Source organism: Arachis stenosperma, chromosome 3 (assembly GCF_014773155.1).
Source record: "Arachis stenosperma cultivar V10309 chromosome 3, arast.V10309.gnm1.PFL2, whole genome shotgun sequence".
NCBI classification, from domain to species: Eukaryota; Viridiplantae; Streptophyta; class Magnoliopsida; order Fabales; family Fabaceae; genus Arachis; species Arachis stenosperma.
Window position 1 is genome coordinate 78,381,905 of NC_080379.1, and position 21,267 is coordinate 78,403,171.

The following is a 21,267-nucleotide window of genomic DNA, read 5'->3' on the forward strand; positions in this document are numbered from 1 at the left end:
AGTATAGTTGTTTATTGCAGAAATGAGTGCCCCCGTCACTGATTAGTACTCTGGGAACACCAAACCTGCTGAAGATGTGTTTCTAGAGGAATTTCAGTACGGTCTTGGTATCATTAGTGGGTGTAGCAATTGCTTCTACCCACTTAGATACATAGTCCACTGCCATCAGAATGTAAGTGTTTGAGTATGATGGTAGGAATGGACCCATGAAGTCAATTCCCCATACATCAAATAATTCTATCTCTAATATCCCTTGTTGAGGCATGGCATATCCGTGAGGCAAGTTACCAGCTCTTTGGCAACTGTCACAGTTACGCACAAACTCTCGGGAGTCTTTATAGAGAGTAGGCCAGTAGAAGCCACATTGGAGGACTTTAGTGGCTGTTCGCTCACTTCCAAAATGTCCTCCATACTGTGATCCATGGCAATGCCAAAGGATCTTTTGTGCCTCTTCTCTGGGTACACATCTACGGATCATTCCGTCTACACATCTCTTAAAGAGATATGGCTCATCCCATAGGTAGTACTTGGCATCTGAAATTAATTTCTTTCTTTGCACTCTGCTGTACTCCTGGGTATGAACCTCACAGCTTTATAGTTTGCAATATCTGCAAACCATGGAGCTTCCTGAATGGCAAAGAGTTGCTCATCTGGGAAAGTCTCAGAGATCTCAGTAGAAGGGAGGGACGCCCCAGCTACTGGTTCTATTCGGGACAGATGATCAGCTACCTGGTTCTCTGTCCCTTTTCTGTCTCTTATTTCTATATCAAACTCTTGCAGAAGCAACACCCATCTTATTAGCATGGGTTTTAAATCCTGCTTTGTGAGTAAGTATTTAAGAGCAGCATGGTCAGTGTACACAATCACTTTGGATCCCACTAGGTAGGACCTAAACTTGTCAATGGCATAGACCACTGCAAGTAACTCTTTTTCTGTGGTTGTGTAATTCTTCTGTGCATCATTTAGAACACGGCTGGCATAATAAATGACGTGCAGAAGCTTGTTATGCCTCTGTCCCAACACTGCACCAATGGCATGGTCACTGGCATCACACATTAATTCAAATGGCAATGTCCAATCTGGTGCAGAGATGACTGGTGTTGTGACCAGCTTAGCTTTCAGGGTCTCAAACGCCTGCTGACACTGTGTGTCAAACACAAATGGTGTGTCAGTAGCTAGCAGGTTACTCAAAGGTTTTGCAATTTTCGAAAAATCCTTTATAAACCTTCTGTAGAATCCTGCATGCCCCAGAAAGCTTCTGATTGCCTTAACATTGGCAGGTGGTGGTAATTTTTCAATTACCTCTACCTTTGCCTTATCCACCTCTATTCCTCTGCTTGAAATTTTGTGCCCAAGGACAATTCCCTCAGTCACCATAAAGTGACATTTCTCCCAGTTTAAAACTAGGTTAGTTTCTTGGCACCTTTTCAGGACAAGTGATAGGTGGTTAAGACAGGAGCTGAATGAGTCTCCATATACTGAAAAGTCATCCATGAAGACTTCCAGAAATTTGTCTACCATATCTGAGAAGATAGATAGCATGCACCTCTGAAAGGTTGCAGGTGCATTGCACAGACCAAAAGGCATCCTCCTGTAGGCAAACACGCCAGAAGGGCAAGTAAATGCTGTTTTCTCTTGGTCCTGAGGATCTACTGCAATTTGGTTGTAACCTGAATAGCCATCCAAAAAGCAGTAATAATCATGACCAGCTAGTCTTTCTAGCATTTGGTCTATGAATAGTAAAGGAAAATGATCCTTTTTGGTGGCTGTATTGAGCCTTCTGTAGTCATTACACATACGCCACCCTGTGACTGTTCTTGTAGAAACCAGTTCATTTTTTTCATTATGAACCACTGTCATGCCTCCCTTTTTGGGGACAACTTGGACAGGGCTCACCCAGGGGCTATCAGAAATAGGATAAATAATCCCAGCCTCTAGTAATTTAGTGACCTCTTTCTGCACTACCTCCTTCATGGCTGGATTTAGCCTCCTTTCTGGTTGGACCACTGGTTTGGCATTATCCTCCAACAGGATCTTGTGCATGCATCTAGCTGGGCTAATGCCCTTAAGATCATTTATGGACCACCCAAGAGCTGTCTTGTGTGTCCTTAGCACTTGAATCAGTGCTTCCTCTTCCTGTGGATTTAAAGCAGAGCTTATAATCACTGGAAAAGTTTCACCCCCTCCCAGAAATGCATATTTCAGGGATGGTGGTAGTGGTTTGAGTTCAGGTTTGGGAGGCTTATCCTCCTCCTGAGGAATTTTCGAAAATTCCTTTGCCTCCTCTGGTTCTTCTTGATCAGGTTGAGCATCGTTGAAGATGTCCTCAAGCTCTGATTCTAGGCTTTCAGTCATATTGATCTCTTCTACCAGAGAGTCAATAATGTCAGCGCCCATGCAGTCATTTGGTGTGTCTGGATGCTGCATAGCTTTTACAGCATTTAACTTGAACTCTTCCTCATTGACTCTCAGGGTTACTTCCCCTTTTTGTACATCAATGAGAGTTCGTCCAGTTGCTAGGAAAGGTCTTCCTAGAATGAGAGTTGCACTCTTGTGCTCCTCCATTTCCAGCACCACAAAGTCAGTTGGAAAGGCGAATAGCCCAACCTTGACAATCATATCCTCTATTATGCCTGATGGGTGTTTAATGGAGCCATCAGCAAGTTGGAGGCATATCCGGATTGGTTTGACTTCTCCAGTCAACCTGGTGGACGAAATTGTGATCCATGTTCTAACTATTTTGAGATGAAAGCTTCTTATGGCACTGGTTGAATTCACAACTCCGTTCAACTAACCAGCAAGTGTACTGGGTCGTCCAAGTAATAAACCTTACGTGAGTAAGGGTCGATCCCACAGAGATTGTTGGTATGAAGCAAGCTATGGTCACCTTGTAAATCTCAGTCAGGCAGATTAAATATTGATTTATGGTTTCGAAAATTAATAATAAAAGGAAATAATAAAAGGGATAGAATACTTATGCAGATTCATTAGTGGGAATTTCAGATAAGCATATGGAGATGCTGCATGGCTCAAGGACGCCTGCTTTCCCACTGCTTCTACTCAATCCTTCTTACTCCTTTCCATGGCAAGTGGTGCGCGAAATTGTGATCACTACACAACTTTGCACAACTAACCAGCAAGTGCACTGGGTCGTCCAAGTAATACCTTACGTGAGTAAGGGTCGATCCCACGGAGATTGTCGGTATGAAGCAAGCTATGGTCACCTTGTAAATCTTAGTCAGGCAGACTCAAATGGGTATAGTGATATACGAATAAAGCATAAAGATAAAGATAGAGGTACTTATGTAATTCATTGGTAGGAACTTCAGATAAGCGTATGAAGATGCCTTCCCTTCCGTCTCTCTGCTTTCCTACTGTCTTCATCCAATCCTTCTTACTCCTTTCCATGGCAAGCTTATGTAGGGTTTCACCGTTGTCAGTGGCTACCTCCCATCCTCTCAGTGAAAATGTTCCTATGCTCTGTCACAGCATATGGCTAATCAGCTGTCGGTTCTCGGTCAGGTCGGAATAAAATCCATCGATTCTTTTGCGTCTGTCACTAACGCCCCGCCTGCTAGGAGTTTGAAGCACGTCACAGTCATTCAATCATTGAATCCTACTCAGAATACCACAGACAAGGTTAGACCTTCCGGATTCTCTTGAATGCCGCCATCAGTTCTCGCCTATACCACGAAGATTCCGGTTAAAGAATCCAAGAGATAAACACTAGAGCCTCGTTTGCTTGTAGAACAAGAGTGGTTGTCAGTCACTTTGTTCATGAGTGAGAATGATGATGAGCGTCACATAATCATCACATTCATCATGTTCTTGGGTGCAAATGAATATCTTGGACAAAGAACAAGCGGAATTGAATAGAAGAACAATAGTAATTGCATTAATACTCGAGGTACAGCAGAGCTCCACACCTTAATCTATGGTGTGTAGAAACTCCACCGTTGAAAATACATAAGAACAAGAGTGATCATTGGTTTCGGCCCCAGAGAGGGAACCAGAAGAACCAAGATGAAAATATAATAGTAAAAGGTCCTATATATAGAGAACTAGTAGCCTAGGGTGTACAGAGATGAGTAAATGACATAAAAATCCACTTCCGGGCCCACTTGGTGTGTGCTTGGGCTGAGCAATGAAGCATTTTCGTGTAGAGACCCTTCTTGGAGTTAAACGCCAGCTTTTATGCCAGTTTGGGCGTTTAACTCCCATTTTGGTGCCAGTTCCGGCGTTTAACGCTGGAATTTCTGAGGGTAACTTTGAACGCCGGTTTGGGCCATCAAATCTTGGGCAAAGTATGAACTATCATATATTGCTGGAAAGCACAGGATGTCTACTTTCCAACGCCATTGAGAGCGCGCCAATTGGGCTTCTGTAGCTCCAGAAAATCCACTTCGAGTGCAGGGAGGTCAGAATCCAACAGCATCTGCAGTCCTTTTCAGTCTCTGGATCAGATTTTTGCTCAGGTCCCTCAATTTCAGCCAGAAAATACCTGAAATCACAGAAAAACACACAAACTCATAGTAAAGTCCAGAAAAGTGAATTTTAACTAAAAACTAATAAAAATATACTAAAAACTAACTAGATCATACTAAAAACATACTAAAAACAATGCCAAAAAGGGTACAAATTATCCGCTCATCAGCAAGCTGTGTATAGGGGTTCACCATCAGCGGTGGCTACTTTCAATCCTCTTGGAAAAATGGTCCTCTGCGGCTGTCACTCGCATGGCTAATCGTCTGGAGGCATCACCCATGGTTGATGGCTACATCCCATCCTCGCAGTGAAAACTACGCTCACGCACTCTGTCACAGCACGGCTAATCACTGGTTGGTTCCCGCTCCTACTGGAATAGAATCCCTTGATTCTTTTGCGTTTGTCACTAACGCCCAGCACTTGCGAGTTTGAAGCACGTCACAGTCATTCATTACCGGAATCCTACTCGGAATACCACAGACAAGGTGAGACTTTCCGGATTCCCAGGATCCTACTCGGAATACCACAGACAAGGTGAGACTTTCCGGATCCTCATAAATGCCGCCATCTATCTAGCTTATACCACGAAGATTTTGTTAGGGAATCTAAGAGATACACATTCAAGCTCTGTTGCATGTAGAACGGAAGTGGTTGTCAATCACGCGCGTTCATGAGTGAGAATGATAATGAGGGTTATTTACTCATCACATTCATCATGTTCTTAGGTGCGAATGAATATCTTAGAATAATAATAAGAGAGATTTGAATAAAAGAAAATAGAACTTCATTAATACTTGAGGTACAGCAGAGCTCCACACCCTTAATCTATGGTGTGCAGAAACTCCACCATTGAAAATACATAAGTGAAAGGTTCAGGCATGACCAAGAGGCCAGCCCCCTAAAACGTGATCACTAGATTCAAAATACAATCCAGGATGTGAATATGATAGTAAAAAGTTCTATTTATAATAAACTAGCTCCTAGGGTTTACATGAGTAAGTAATTGATGCATAAATCCACTTCCGGGGCCCACTTGGTGTATGTTTGGGCTGAGCTTGATCAATCCACGAGCTGAGGCTTCTCTTGGAGTTGAACTCCGAGTTATGACGTGTTTTGGGCGTTCAACTCCGGATCATGACGTTTTTCTGGCGTTTAACTCCAGACAGCAGCATGTACTTGGCGTTCAACGCCAAGTTACGTCGTCAAATTCCGAATAAAGTATGGACTATTATATATTGCTGGAAAGCTTTGGATGTCTACTTTCCAACGCCGTTGAGAGCGCGCCATTTGGAGTTCTCTAGCTCCAGAAAATCCATTTTGAGTGCAGGGAGGTCAGATTCCAACAGCATCAGCAGTCCTTTTGTCAGCCTTTTTCAGAGTTTTGCTCAAGTCCCTCAATTTCAGCCAGAATTTACCTGAAATCATAGAAAAACACACAAACTCATAGTAAAGTCCAGAAATGTGAATTTAACATAAAAACTGTTCATACCCTGGGTCAACCTGTCCGACCCGGGATGTTTAGCGACAAGCCGACCGACCTCTTCAGGTCAGACTATCCGACCTCTTCTAGAGCTCGGCTAAATGCCCGACCTCTTCTCAAAGAGCTCGGCTAAATGCCCGACCTCTTCTCAGAGAGCTCGGCTAAATGCCCGACCTCTTCTCAAAGAGCTCGGCTAAATGCCCGACCTCTTCTCAAAGAGCTCGGCCAACTCGCCAAAGGAGCCTAAAGCATGCCCAAAACGAAGGAACACAGCCCAATCTAAAGGCAGCTAAAACCCAGAAAGATAAAGGCGGTTCCCTTGAAGATATGATGACCTCACTTAAAGATAAGATAAAGATAAGATAAGATAACTAAACTTATCTTATCCACAGGAGGCCACATCTCACCATTATAAATACACTGGAGCACCCAGGTATAACTCATACTCTGATTCTACATAAAACCTGTTTAATACCCATGCTAACTTAAGCATCGGAGTCTCTTGCAGGTACCCCCCACCCTCCGGTGACGAAGGATTAGCAGTGCAACCAGTCCAACAAGTCGGACGCGGCAGCTCTGGCCACCATCTACAAGTCGGACGCGGCGGCTCCGACCACCATCAACAAGTCAGACACAACAGCTTCGACCAGCACAGAAGATCTCGTCCGAGATCGACCTACAGTTTCAGAATTACCCTCGGAACATTGGCGCCGTTGCCGGGGAACCTGGAAGTCATCCCATCACCATGGCGGACAACCATGACAACGACCATGATTCAGATCTAGAGGATAGAACACCGCACAAAGACGCGGATACTACACCAAAAGATACTCTTCAACCCACCAAAGGTGAGAATTCGCCAAAAGAGGAGGCTATGGAGGCACTTCAAGATCGCTTAAAACAACTCGAAAAAAAAGGTGGAACATCAACAAGAAGCTGAGAGAGACCTACGAAGGGAAGTTAGGTGATGCCACGAGTTAAAGGACAAGCTCCTAAAACTCGAAGCAGATCTCAAGGCCAAAACAAATCCGGTCACGAAGACAGCCCCTACGAAGATCAAGACCCATTCACCAAAGATATCATGAAAGCTAAAGTCCCAAAGGACTTCAAGGCTCCCGACATGATCCCGTACGGCGGCACATTGAATCCAAGCCATCATCTCAGTAATTTCAGAAGAATGTACCTCACCGACACATCGGACGCCATTCGATGCAAAGTCTTCCCAACTACTCTAACGAAGACAGCAATATGGTGCTTCGACAGTTTTCCATCACAAGTTTGACGACCTTGTTAAGAAGATTCCTCGCCAGGTTCTCCATCCAGAAGGATAAAGCCAAACACACTTCAAGCTTGCTGAGAATTAAACAAGGAGATCAGAAAAGCCTTCACAGCTACATGGAAAGATTCAACAACGCATGCCTTGACATACAAAGTCTTCCAACAAAAGCGGCCATCATGGGACTCATCAATGGCCTAAGAGAAGGACCTCTCAGCCACTCAATATCCAAGAAGCACCCAACATCTCTGAACGAGGTACAGGAACGGGAACAGAAATACATCAACATGGAAGAGAACTCTCGACTAGGAGAAAGCTAAAAACCGAATTCTCCTAACCCACCACGGGACAAGGATAAAGAGTCCAAGAAAAGAAGAAGATCAATCGGAGAAGATCCCACCACCTCGCCCAATCAAAAGCAAAAAGGAGAAAGAGGTCGGACGAATTGAAGGTCCACCTCACACCAAAGAGGTCGGACAAGTTGAAGGTCCACCTCACACGGAAGAGGTCGGGCGAGTTAAGGTCCACCTCACAACAAAGAGGTCGGACAAGTTGAAGGTCCATCTCACAACAAAGAGGTCGGACAAGGTGAAGGTCCACCTCACACCGAAGAGGTCGGGCGAGTTTAAGCTCCACCTCACACCAAAGAGGTCGGACAAGTTGAAGGTCCACCTCACACCGAAGATGTCGGGCGAATTGAAGGTCCACCTCACACCAAAGAGGTCGGACAAGTTGAAGGTCCACCTCACACTGAAGATGTCGGGCGAGTTTAAGCTCCACCTCACACCAAAGAGGTCGGACAAGTTGAAGGTCCACCTCACACCGAAGATGTCGGGCGAATTGAAGGTCCACCTCACACCAAAGAGGTCGGACAAGTTGAAGGTCCACCTCACAACCAAGAGGTCGGACGAGTTAAAGGTCCACCTCATACCAAAGAGGTCGAACGAGTTAAACATCTACCTCACACCAAAGAGGTCGGACGAGTTGAACGTCCACCTCACGCCAAGGAGGTCGGACGAGTTGAAAAGGACAACGGAGTATGAACAAGCCTTCCGAGATTTCAAAATTCTTGGGGCAACCACCCATCCTTTCCAGACCACAGGAAAGTGAAGAACTCATTATACCTCGCAGTGGGAAGTCAGGCAATAGCCTCAGCACTAGTCAGAGAAGACGAAAGTGGGAAACAACCCGTCTACTTCATCAGCAAAGCTTTACAAGGGACTGAACTAACCTATCAACAGATAGAAAAAGTTCGCCTACACCCTCATACTCACCTCTCGACGACTCCACCCACACTTTCAAGCTCACACTATCAGAGTTCCAACCAACCAGCCAATAAAGGGCATCCTGCAGGAAACAAACTTAGCTGGAAGAATCCTACAAAGGACAGCTCGGATAATTCGGGAGACCTTGGACAAAACCAGAGAACATCTCGGACAATTCGGGGACTCTGGACAAAAACAGAAAACAACTCGGACAAATCGGAGAAAAATGAAGTCCGACACATAGAATGCCCGAGCTTATACATTTTCAAAACCAGCCAGCACCAACAGCTCGGACAATTCGGGGATATGAGGTCCGACACATACCTTGAGAGCAGAATGCCCGAGCTGATGCATTTTCAAAACTAGCCAACCAAGGGGCAATAACAGAAGCCTCATCCGAGCTACATTACAAGACCACAACAAATCGGTCTCGAAGGCGGTATAAGGGATGTACTCAGGGTCAGCCACAGTAAACACGCATTTAAACTATGAAATCCAGCTAATCAGACACGCTGTCCGGGATCTTAGTAGACATCTCAAAGACATAGGTCGACTATGGAATTACTACCAAACAACTCGGGCAAATAAGGAAACAACTCGGACAATAACAGTAAAACATAAAGTGACAGACGTGGCAGTAAAAGGGAAACCCCAGGACTCACACAAAAGTCCAAGGGCACCCTTTGGAGGCAACAACAGAGCAAAAACCCAAATACAAAGTCAAAGCTTTACATCAAAAAGCATGCCAACTTCCACATTGCCCCACCAGAGGAGCTCATCAGTGTAACATCACCTTGGCCGTTCGCAAAGAGGGGACTCGACCTCCTCGGACTATTTTTCCAAGGATCGGGACAAGTCAAGTTCCTCATTGTAGGGGTGGATTACTTCACAAAATGGATTGAGGCAGAGCCCCTAGCTAATGCCACTGCTCAAAGAAGTCAGAAATTCTTGTACAAGAACATTATTACAAGGTTTGGGGTTTCTTACTCCATCACCACAAACAATGACACTCAATTCACGGACACAGGTTTCAAGAAAAGAGTGGCTAACTTGAAAATAAAGCACCAATTCACATCCGTAGAACACCCACAAGCCAATGGACAAGCAGAAGCTGCCAACAAAATCATACTAGCTAGGTTAAAACGGAGACTAAAGGACACAAAGGGAGCTTGGGCTGAAGAGCTCCCACAAGTCCTATGGGCATATCGGACAACTCCACACTTCACCACGGGGGAATCACCCTTCCGATTGATTTACGAAATAACTTAGAAGAGATCGACATAAAGAAGTCGGTCTCCTACAACAGACAAGTTATAAAAGTAATCCCTGAAAGAGATCTGACAAAGGTCCAAGAAAGAGGATTACAAAAATAACTTGGAGAAGGGACTGACGTAAAGAAGTCGTCCCATAAACAAAAAGTTATAAAAAGTAATCCCTGAAAGAGACCTGGCAAAGGTCCAAGAAAGAGGGTTACGAAATAACTTAGAAGAGATCGACATAAAGAAGTCGGTCTCCTACAACGGACAAGTTATAAAAGTAATCCCTGAAAGAGATCTGACAAAGGTCCAAGAAAGAGGATTACAAAAATAACTTGGAGAAGGGACTGACGTAAAGAAGTCGTCCCATAAACAAAAAGTTATAAAAAGTAATCCCTGAAAGAGACCTGGCAAAGGTCCAAGAAAGAGGGTTACGAAATAACTTAGAAGAGATCGACATAAAGAAGTCGGTCTCCTACAACGGACAAGTTATAAAAGTAATCCCTGAAAGAGATCTGACAAAGGTCCAAGAAAGAGGATTACAAAAATAACTTGGAGAAGGGACTGACGTAAAGAAGTCGTCCCATAAACAAAAAGTTATAAAAAGTAATCCCTGAAAGAGACCTGGCAAAGGTCCAAGAAAGAGGGTTACGAAATAACTTAGAAGAGATCGACATAAAGAAGTCGGTCTCCTACAACGGACAAGTTATAAAAGTAATCCCTGAAAGAGATCTGACAAAGGTCCAAGAAAGAGGATTACAAAAATAACTTGGAGAAGGGACTGACGTAAAGAAGTCGTCCCATAAACAAAAAGTTATAAAAAGTAATCCCTGAAAGAGACCTGACAGAGGTCCAATAAAAAGGATTACTAGAAATAACTTAGAAGCGACCGACATGAAGAAGTCGGCCCAAAGCTACAGCTTGGAACAACAAGAAAAGTCGGACCAAACAAAAGCTACAGCTTGGACCGACAGGAAGAAGTCGGACCAACGAAAACCACAGCTTGGACCGACAAGAAGTCGGACCAACGAAAGCTACAGCTCGTCGACACGAGAAATTGGACCAACGAAAAGCGTGCGCTAAAAGGGACATAGCTTTGCCCAAAAAGCCACGGCTCCATGACAAGGCTATCAAAATTGTTCAGACCAACTAAAAAGGTTCTACCAAAGAACACTAAAAAGTTGTCGGACAAGTTAGCCCCAAGGACCACCTCAACCAAGCAGGAAGTGGACAAAACCGGCAGTGATCAAAAGAGGTCGGACAACAAAATACCGACACTCTACAAAGATCCACAAAGGGGACAAAGACATCTCGCAATGGCCAGAGGAATGCCAGGAATGCTTTGCTAAAAGGTACGAAGTCTTGAAAAAAGACACTACTTAAAAGGCAAAAGCACAAATCAAAACGGCGCTAAAAAGTCATCCAAACAGACTATAAAAGGTTTCCCATCAGGAACTATACCTAAAAAGTTGTTGGATTATGACTAAAAAGCCCGAACAGTGAAGACAAACAAGTCGGAAAAAGGCTGAAAAGACCTCTCAAAAAAACTAAAAAAGGCAATGCCAAACTCGCACAAGATAAAACTACTCAAGATCGACCAAAGTCAGGATGCTTGAGTACGACTTCCCCCAAAGAGAGCACGATCTCACGGAAAGATCGAACTCAAGCAAGGGCAAAGTCGTACAGGTCGACGTCAGCTAAGAAGAGGCGCAAATACAATCTCAAAAAAGAACAAGCCAAAAGGTTAAGAAAAAACCTTAAGGCTCAAAAGTGCTTAGCTAAAAGGGATACAACTCCACTCAAAGAAGGCACAATCTCAAACAGGGCTGCGTACATCATCCGAGACTAAAAAGGTTCTATACAAAGAACACTAAAAAGTCATCAGACAAGTCACTAAGAGTCCGGATATCAAGCCGCAAGGATAACTTCACCAAAGCAGAGGGTTGTCAACACAAAAGCAAGGCGTGATCCAGAAGGCAAGGGTAGAAAACCCACACTACTACTCAAAAGAGGACGGACTGTGAAGTACCAAACCTCTAGAAAATCTGCAAAAGATTTCAAAGCAATGAAGAATCAAAGCCAGACAGATGCTCGAGCACGACTTCCAAAGAGATCGAAGCTCTGAAAAGCATGATCTCATGGAAAGATCGAACTCAAGCAGGGGCACTGTTCATACCCTGGGTCAACCTGTCCGACCCGGGATGTTTAGCGACAAGCCGACCGACCTCTTCAGGTCAGACTATCCGACCTCTTCTAGAGCTCGGCTAAATGCCCGACCTCTTCTCAAAGAGCTCGGCTAAATGCCCGACCTCTTCTCAGAGAGCTCGGCTAAATGCCCGACCTCTTCTCAAAGAGCTCGGCTAAATGCCCGACCTCTTCTCAAAGAGCTCGGCTAAATGCCCGACCTCTTCTCAAAGAGCTCGGCCAACTCGCCAAAGGAGCCTAAAGCAGGCCCAAAACGAAGGAACACAGCCCAATCTAAAGGCAGCTAAAACCCAGAAAGATAAAGGCGGTTCCCTTGAAGATATGATGACCTCACTTAAAGATAAGATAAAGATAAGATAAGATAACTAAACTTATCTTATCCACAGGAGGCCACATCTCACCATTATAAATACACTGGAGCACCCAGGTATAACTCATACTCTGATTCTACATAAAACCTGTTTAATACCCATGCTAACTTAAGCATCGGAGTCTCTTGCAGGTACCCCCCACCCTCCGGTGACGAAGGATTAGCAGTGCAACCAGTCCAACAAGTCGGACGCGGCAGCTCTGGCCACCATCTACAAGTCGGACGTGGCGGCTCCGACCACCATCAACAAGTCGGACACAACAGCTTCGACCAGCACAGAAGATCTCGTCCGAGATCGACCTACAGTTTCAGAATTACCCTCAGAACAAAAACTAATGAAAACATCCCTAAAAGTAGCTTGAACTTACTAAAAACTACTTAAAAACAATGCCAAAAAGCGTATAAATTATCCGCTCATCACAACACCAAACTTAAATTGTTGCTTGTCCCCAAGCAACTGAAAATCAAATAGGATAAAAAGAAGAGAATATACTATATATTCCAAAATATCAATGAATATTAATTCTAATTAGATGAGCAGGACTTGTAGCTTTTTGCTTCTGAACAGTTTTGGCATCTCACTTTTTCCTTTGTAGTTTAGAGTGATTGGCGTCTCTAGGAACTTAGAATTTCGGATAGTGTTATTGACTTTCCTAGTTAAGCATGTTGATTCTTGAACACAGCTTCTTATGAGTCTTGGCCGTGGCCCTAAGCATTTTGTTTTCCAGTATTACCACCGGATACATAAATGCCACAGACACATAACTGGGTGAACCTTTTCAGATTGTGACTTAGCTTTGCTAAAGTCCCCAGTTAGTGGTGTCCAGAGCTCTTAAGCACACTCTTTTGCCTTGGATCACGACTTTAACCACTTAGTCTCAAGCTCTTTACTTGGACCTTCATGACACAAGCACATGGTTAGGGACAGCCTGATTTAGCCGCTTAGGCCTGGATTTTATTTCCTTGGGCCCTCCTATCCATTGATGCTCAAAGCCTTGGATCCTTTTTACCCTTGCCTTTTGGTTTTAAGGGCTATTGGCTTTTTCTACTGCTCCTTCTTTTTCTATATACTCTTTTTAGCCATTTTTTTTCACTGCTTTTTCTTGCTTCAAGAATCAATTACATGATTTTTCAGATCATCAATAACATTTCTCTTTGTTCATCATTCTTTCAAGAGCCAACAATTTTAACATTCATAAACAACAAGATCAAAAGACATATGCACTGTTCAAGCATTCATTCAGAAAACAAAAAGTATTGTCACCACATCAATATAATTAAATTAAATTCAAGAGCTATTTTCGAAATTTATGTACTTCTTGTTCTTTTGAATTAAAACATTTTTCATTTAAGAGAAGTGAAGGATTAATGGATTTTATTCATTGCTTTAAGGCATGGTTACATACTAATGATCATGAAATAAGGACACAAAACATAGATAAACATAGTACTAAAAACCGAAAACAGAAAGAAGTAAAGAACAAGGAATGAATCCACCTTTAGTGGCGTCTTCTTCTTGAAGGACCAATGATGTTCTTTAGCTCTTGTATGTCCCTTCCTTGCCTTTGTTGCTCCTCCCTCATTGCTCTTTGATCTTCTCTTATTTCTTGGAGAATGATGGAGTGCTCATGATGTTCCACCCTTAGTTGTTCCACATTGTGGCTCAAACCTTCTAAGGAAGTGTTGAGTGTCTCCCAATAGTTGTTTGGAGGAAAGTGCATCCCTTGAGGTATCTTAGGGATTTCTTGATGATGAACTTCCTCATTTACCTCTTGAGGACCGTGAGGAGCTTCTCTTGCTTGCTCCATCCTTTTCTTGGTGATGGGCTTGTCTTCTTCAATGGAGACATCTCCTTCTATGATAACTCCAGCTGAGTAACATAGATGGCAAATAAGGTGAGGAAAAGCTAGCCATGCCATGGGTGAGGGCTTGTCGGCTATTTTGTAGAGTTCATTGGAGATGACCTCATGAACTTCTACTTCCTCTCCAATCATGATGCTATGGATCATGATGGCCCGATCCACAGTAACTTCAGATCGGTTGCTAGTAGGAATGATAGAGCGTTGAATGAACTCCAACCATCCTCTAGCCACAGGCTTGAGATCCAGTCTTCTTAGTTGAACTGGCTTGCCCTTGGAATCTATTCTCCACTGAGCTCCTTCCACACATATGTCCATAAGGACTTGGTCCAACCTTTGATTAAAGTTGACCCTTCTAGTGTAGGGGCGTTCATCTCCTTGCATCATAGGCAAGTGAAACGCCAACCTCACATTTTCCGGACTAAAATCTAAGTATTTCCCCCGAACCATGGTGAGATAGTTCTTTGGATTCGGGTTCATACTTTGATCATGGTTCCTAGTGATCCATGCATTGGCATAGAACTCTTGAACCATTAAGATTCCAACTTGTTGCATGGGGTTGGCTAGGACTTCCCAACCTCTTCTTTGAACTTCATGTCGGATCTCCGGATACTCATTTTTCTTGAGCTTGAAAGGGACCTCAGGGATCACTTTCTTCTTTGCCACAACATCATAGAAGTGGTCTTGATGGCTCTTGGAGATGAATCTTTCCATCTCCCATGACTCGGAGGTGGAGGCTTTTGCCTTCCCTTTTCCTTTTCTAGAGGATACTCCAGCCTTAGGTGCCATTGGTAATGGAAAAACAAAAAAGCTTATGCTTTTACCACACCAAACTTAAAATTTTGCTCGTCCTCGAGCAAGAAAGAAAAGAAGAGTAGAAGAAGAAGAAAAAAATATGGTAGAGAGGGAGAGAGGTAGGTTCGGCTATGTGTGAGAAGAAGGGGTTATGTTGTGTGAAAATGAAGTAGAAGGGAGGGGTATTTATAGGGAGAGGGGAGGGTGGGTTTTCGGCCATTTTGGGTGGGAATGGGTGGGAAATTGAATTTGAATTTTATGAAGGTAGGTGGGGTTTATGGGGAAGAGTGTGTTGATGTGATTGGTGATGGGTGTTGGGAAGTGTGACATGGGGAGTAGGAAGAATGAGATTTGGATTAGGAGAGTGTGATTAGGATTAAAAGGTAAGGTGGGAATATGTTAGGTGGGGATCCTGTGGGGTCCACAGATCCTGAGGTGATCCTGTGGGGTCCACAGACCCTGAGGTGAAAACAAATACCATTCCTTCACCATATAAGCATGTAAAATGCCTTCATGCCTCATTCTGGCGTTCAAACGCCCATTGGTGCATGTTCTGGGCGTTCAACACCCATGTAATGCATGTTTCTGGCGTTGAACGCCAGTTTCATGCTTGTTCCTGGCGTTCAGCGCCAGTTTGTCCTCTCTGTGCACATTCCTGGCGTTTAACGCCAGGTTGTTGCTTGTTTCTGGCGTTCAGCGCCAGAATGGTGCTCTGTTCTGGCGTTGAACGCCAGCCAGATGCATCTTACTGGCGTTGAACGCCAGTCTGCGCTACCTCCAGGGTGAAAAATTTTTTTCTTCTATTTTTGACTCTGTTTTTAATTTTTTTTGATTTTTTTCGTGACTCCTCATGATCATGTACCTAATAAAACACAGAATAACAATAAAATAAAATAAATTAAAATTAGATAAAATTGGGTTGCCTCCCAACAAGCGCTTCTTTAATGTCAATAGCTTGACAGTGGCTCTCATGGAGCCGCAAGGTGGTCAGGTCAATTTTTGTGTGGTCCCAACACCAAACTTAGAGTTTGGATATGGGGTTTGAACACCAAACTTAGAGTTTGGTTGTGGCCTCACAACACCAAACTTAGAGTTTGACTGTGTGGGCTTTTCTTGACTCTGAACTGAGAGAAGTTCCTCATGCTTACTCTCTTTTGTCACAGAGGGATGGCCATGTGCCTTAAACACAAGGTAGTCCCCATCCAATTGAAGGACTAACTCACCTCTGTTGACATCTATCACAGCTCCTGCTGTGGCTAGGAAAGGTCTTCCTAGGATGATGCATTCATCATCTTCCTTCCTAGTGTCTAGGATTATGAAATCAGTAGGGATGTAAAGGCCTTCAACCTTTACTAGCACGTCCTCTACTATTCCATAAGCTTGTCTCAATGACTTGTCAGCCAGTTGTAATGAGAACAAGGCAGGTTGTACCTCAATGATCCCCAGCTTCTCCATTACAGAGAGTGGCATAAGGTTTATCCCTGACCCCAGATCACACAGAGCCTTTTCAAAGATCATGGTGCCTATGGTACAGGGTATTAAGAATTTGCCAGGATCTTGTTTCTTTTGAGGTAGAATCTTCTGAATCCAAGTATCCAGTTCATTGATGAGCAAGGGAGGTTCACTTTCCCAAGTCTCATTACCAAATAACTTGGCATTCAGCTTCATGATAGCTCCTAAGTATTGAGCAACTTGCTCTCCAGTGACATCTTCATCCTCTTCAGATGAAGAATAGTCTTCAGAGCTCATGAATGGCAGAAGGAGATTTAATGGAATCTCTATGGGCTCTGTATGAGCTTCAGATTCCTCTGGATCCTTAATAGGAAACTCCTTCTTGCTTGAGGGACGTCCCAGGAGGTCTTCCTCACTAGGATTTTCGTCCTCCTCCTCCCTTGTGCATTCGGCCATATTGACTATGTAAATGGCTTTGCACTCTCCTTTTGGATTCTCTTCTGTATTGCTTGGGAGAATACTGGGAGGAGTTTCAATGACTTTCTTACTCAGCTGGCCTACTTGTGCCTCCAGATTTCTAATGGAGGATCTTGTTTCACTCATGAAACTGAAAGTGGCCTTTGACAGATCAGAGACTACATTGGCTAAATTAGAAGTGTTTTGTTCAGAATTCTCTGTCTGTTGCTGAGAAGATAATGGATATGGCTTGCTATTGACCAGCCTATTACGTCCACCATTGTTAAAGCCTTGTTGAGGCTTTTGTTGATCCTTCCATGAGAAATTTGGATGATTTCTCCATGATGAGTTATAGGTGTTTCCATAAGGTTCACCCATGTAATTAACCTCTGCCATGGCAGGGTTCTCAGGATCATAAGCTTCTTCAGAAGCTGCCTCTCTAGTACTGTTGGATGCATGTTGCAATCCATTCAGATTTTGAGAGATCATGTTGACCTGTTGAGTCAACACTTTGTTCTGAGCCAATATGGCATTCAGAGTATCAATTTCAAGAACTCCTTTCTTCTGAGGTATCCCATTATTCACGGAATTCCTCTCAGAAGTGTACATGAATTGGTTGTTTGCAACCATGTCAATGAGCTCTTGAGCCTCTTCAGGCGTTTTCTTCAGGTGAATAGATCCACCTGCAGAATGGTCCAATGACATTTTCGAAAATTCAGAGAGACCATAATAGAATATATCTAAAATGGTCCATTCTGAAAACATGTCAGATGGACATCTTTTGGTCAGCTGCTTGTTTTTTTCCCAAGCTTCATAGAGGGATTCACCATCTTTTTGTTTGAAGGTTTGAACATCCACTCTCAGCTTGCTCAGCTTTTGAGGAGGAAAGAATTTATCCAAAAAGGCAGTGACCAGCTTATCCCATGAGTCCAGGCTATCCTTGGGTTGTGAATCCAACCATACTCTAGCTCTGTCTCTTACAGCAAAAGGGAAAAGCATGAGTCTGTAGACTTCAGGATCAACTCCATTCGTCTTTACAGTCTCACAGATCTACAAGAACTCAGTTAAAAACTGATAAGGATCTTCAGATGGAAGTCCATAAAACTTGCAGTTTTGTTGCATTAATGCAACTAGCTGAGGTTTCAGCTCAAAGTTGTTGGCTCCAATGGTAGGAATGGAGATGCTTCTTCCATCAAACTTGGACGTTGGCTTTGTGAAGTCACCAAGCATTCTCCTTGCATTATTATTATTTTCGGCTGCCATCTCCTTCTCTTGTTCGAAAATTTCTAAAAGGTTGCTTCTGGATTGTTGTAATTTAGCTTCTCTTAATTTTCTCTTCAGAGTCCTTTCAGGTTCTGGATCAATTTCAACAAGAGTGCCTTTATCCCTGTTCCTGCTCATATGAAAGAGAAGAGAACAAGAAAAGAAAGAGGAATCCTCTATGTCACAGTATAGAGATTCCTTTATGTTAGTAGAAAAAGAAAGGGGTATAAGAATGAAGAAGGAGATTCGGATGTTGGATGAAGAGAGGTGAAGAGAAGTGTTAGTAATTAAATAATTAAATAGAAGAAGAAAAGAGAAGAGAAATTTCGAAAATAATTTTGAAAAGGAGTTAGTGATTTTCGAAAATTAGAGATAAGTAGTTAGGTGGTTTTGAAAAAGATAAGAAACAAACAAGAAGTTAGTTAGTTGATTGAAAGAGATTTGAAATCAAAATTGAAAAAGATAAGGAGATAGTAAGTTAGATAAGATATTTTTGAAATCAAATTTTGAAAAAGATAAAATTTTTGAAAAAGATCAAATAAAAGATAAAAAAGATTTAATTCAAAAATTTTGAAATTATTTACTTCACTAACAAGAAGCTACAAGATAAGATTCTAGAACTTAAAGATTGAACCTTTCTTAACAAGAAAGTAACAAACTTCAAATTTTTGAACCAATCACATTAATTGTTAGCTAATTTTCGAAAATTTGATGTAAAGATAAGAAAAAGATTTTTGAAAAATAATTTTTAAAATTTTCGAAAAATAGAAAAAAAATGAAAAAGATATGATTTTTGACAAAGTTTTTGAAAAGATAAGATTTTTAAAATTGAAAATTTGACTTGACTTGTAAGAAACAACTAATTTTTAAAATCTTTTGACCAAGTCAACCCAAAATTTCGAAAATTTGGAGAAAATTAAGGAAAAGATATTTTTTTGAATTTTTTTGAATTTTTAATGATGAGAGAGAAAAACATAAAAATGACCCAAAATATGAAAATTTTGGATCAAAACACATGATGCATGCAAGAATAATATGAATGTCAAGATGAACACCAAGAACACTTTGAAGATCATGATGAACATCAAGAACATAATTTTGAAAAATTTTTGATGCAAAGAAAACATGCAAGACACCAAACTTAGAAATCTTTAATGCATGGACTCTAACAAACAAAAAATGCATATGAAAAACAACAACCAACACAAAACAAGAAAACATCAAGATCAAACAAGAGGACTTATCAAGAACAACTTGAAGATCATGAAGAACACTATGAATGCATGGAATTTTCGAAAAATGCAAGAAAAATTTTTAAAAGCATGCAATTGACACCAAACTTAAAAATTGACTCAAGACTCAAGCAAGAAACACAAAATATTTTTGGTTTTTTATGATTTTATGATTTTTTTGTATTTTTATTATTTTTTTTTCGAAAATAATGTGAAGAAAAACGAAAAATACAAGAAAAATTTTGAAAAAGGTTTTTGAAAAGAAAATTACCTAATTTGAGCAACAAGATGAACCGTCAGTTGTCCATACTCGAACAATCCCCGGCAACGGCGCCAAAAACTTGGTGGACGAAATTGTGATCCATGTTCTAACTATTTTGAGATGAAAGCTTCTTATGGCACTGGTTGAATTCACAACACCGTTCAACTAACCAGCAAGTGTACTGGGTCGTCCAAGTAATAAACCTTACGTGAGTAAGGGTCGATCCCACAGAGATTGTTGGTATGAAGCAAGCTATGGTCACCTTGTAAATCTTAGTCAGGCAGATTAAATATTGATTTATGGTTTCGAAAATTAATAATAAAAGGAAATAATAAAAGGGATAGAATACTTATGCAGATTCATTGGTGGGAATTTCAGATAAGCATATGGAGATGCTGCATGGCTCAAGGACGCCTGCTTTCCCACTGCTTCTACTCAATCCTTCTTACTCCTTTCCATGGCAAGCTGTGTATAGGGGTTCACCATCAGCGGTGGCTACTTTCAATCCTCTCGGGAAAATGGTCCTCTGCGGCTGTCACTCGCATGGCTAATCGTCTGGAGGCATCACCCATGGTTGATGGCTACATCCCATCCTCGCAGTGAAAACTACGCTCACGCACTCTGTCACAGCACGGCTAATCACTGGTTGGTTCCCGCTCCTACTGGAATAGAATCCCTTGATTCTTTTGCGTTTGTCACTAACGCCCAGCACTTGCGAGTTTGAAGCACGTCACAGTCATTCATTACCGGAATCCTACTCGGAATACCACAGACAAGGTGAGACTTTCCGGATTCCCAGGATCCTACTCGGAATACCACAGACAAGGTGAGACTTTCCGGATCCTCATAAATGCCGCCATCTATCTAGCTTATACCACGAAGATTCTGTTGGGGAATCTAAGAGATACACATTCAAGCTCTGTTGCATGTAGAACGGAAGTGGTTGTCAATCACGCGCGTTCATGAGTGAGAATGATAATGAGGGTTATTTACTCATCACATTCATCATGTTCTTAGGTGCGAATGAATATCTTAGAATAAGAATAAGAGAGATTTGAATAAAAGAAAATAGAACTTCATTAATACTTGAGGTACAGCAGAGCTCCACACCCTTAATCTATGGTGTGCAGAAACTCCACCGTTGAAAATACATAAGTGAAAGGTTCAGGCATGGCCGAGAGGCCAGCCCCCTAAAACGTGATCACTAGATTCAAAATACAATCCAGGATGTGAATATGATAGTAAAAAGTTCTATTTATAATAAACTAGCTCCTAGGGTTTACATGAGTAAGTAATTGATGCATAAATCCACTTCCGGGGCCCACTTGGTGTATGTTTGGGCTGAGCTTGATCAATCCACGAGCTGAGGCTTCTCTTGGAGTTGAACTCCGAGTTATGACGTGTTTTGGGCGTTCAACTCCGGATCATGACGTTTTTCTGGCGTTTAACTCCAGACAGCAGCATGTACTTGGCGTTCAACGCCAAGTTACGTCGTCAAATTCCGAATAAAGTATGGACTATTATATATTGCTGGAAAGTTCTGGATGTCTACTTTCCAACGCCGTTGAGAGCGCGCCATTTGAAGTTCTGTAGCTCCAGAAAATCCATTTT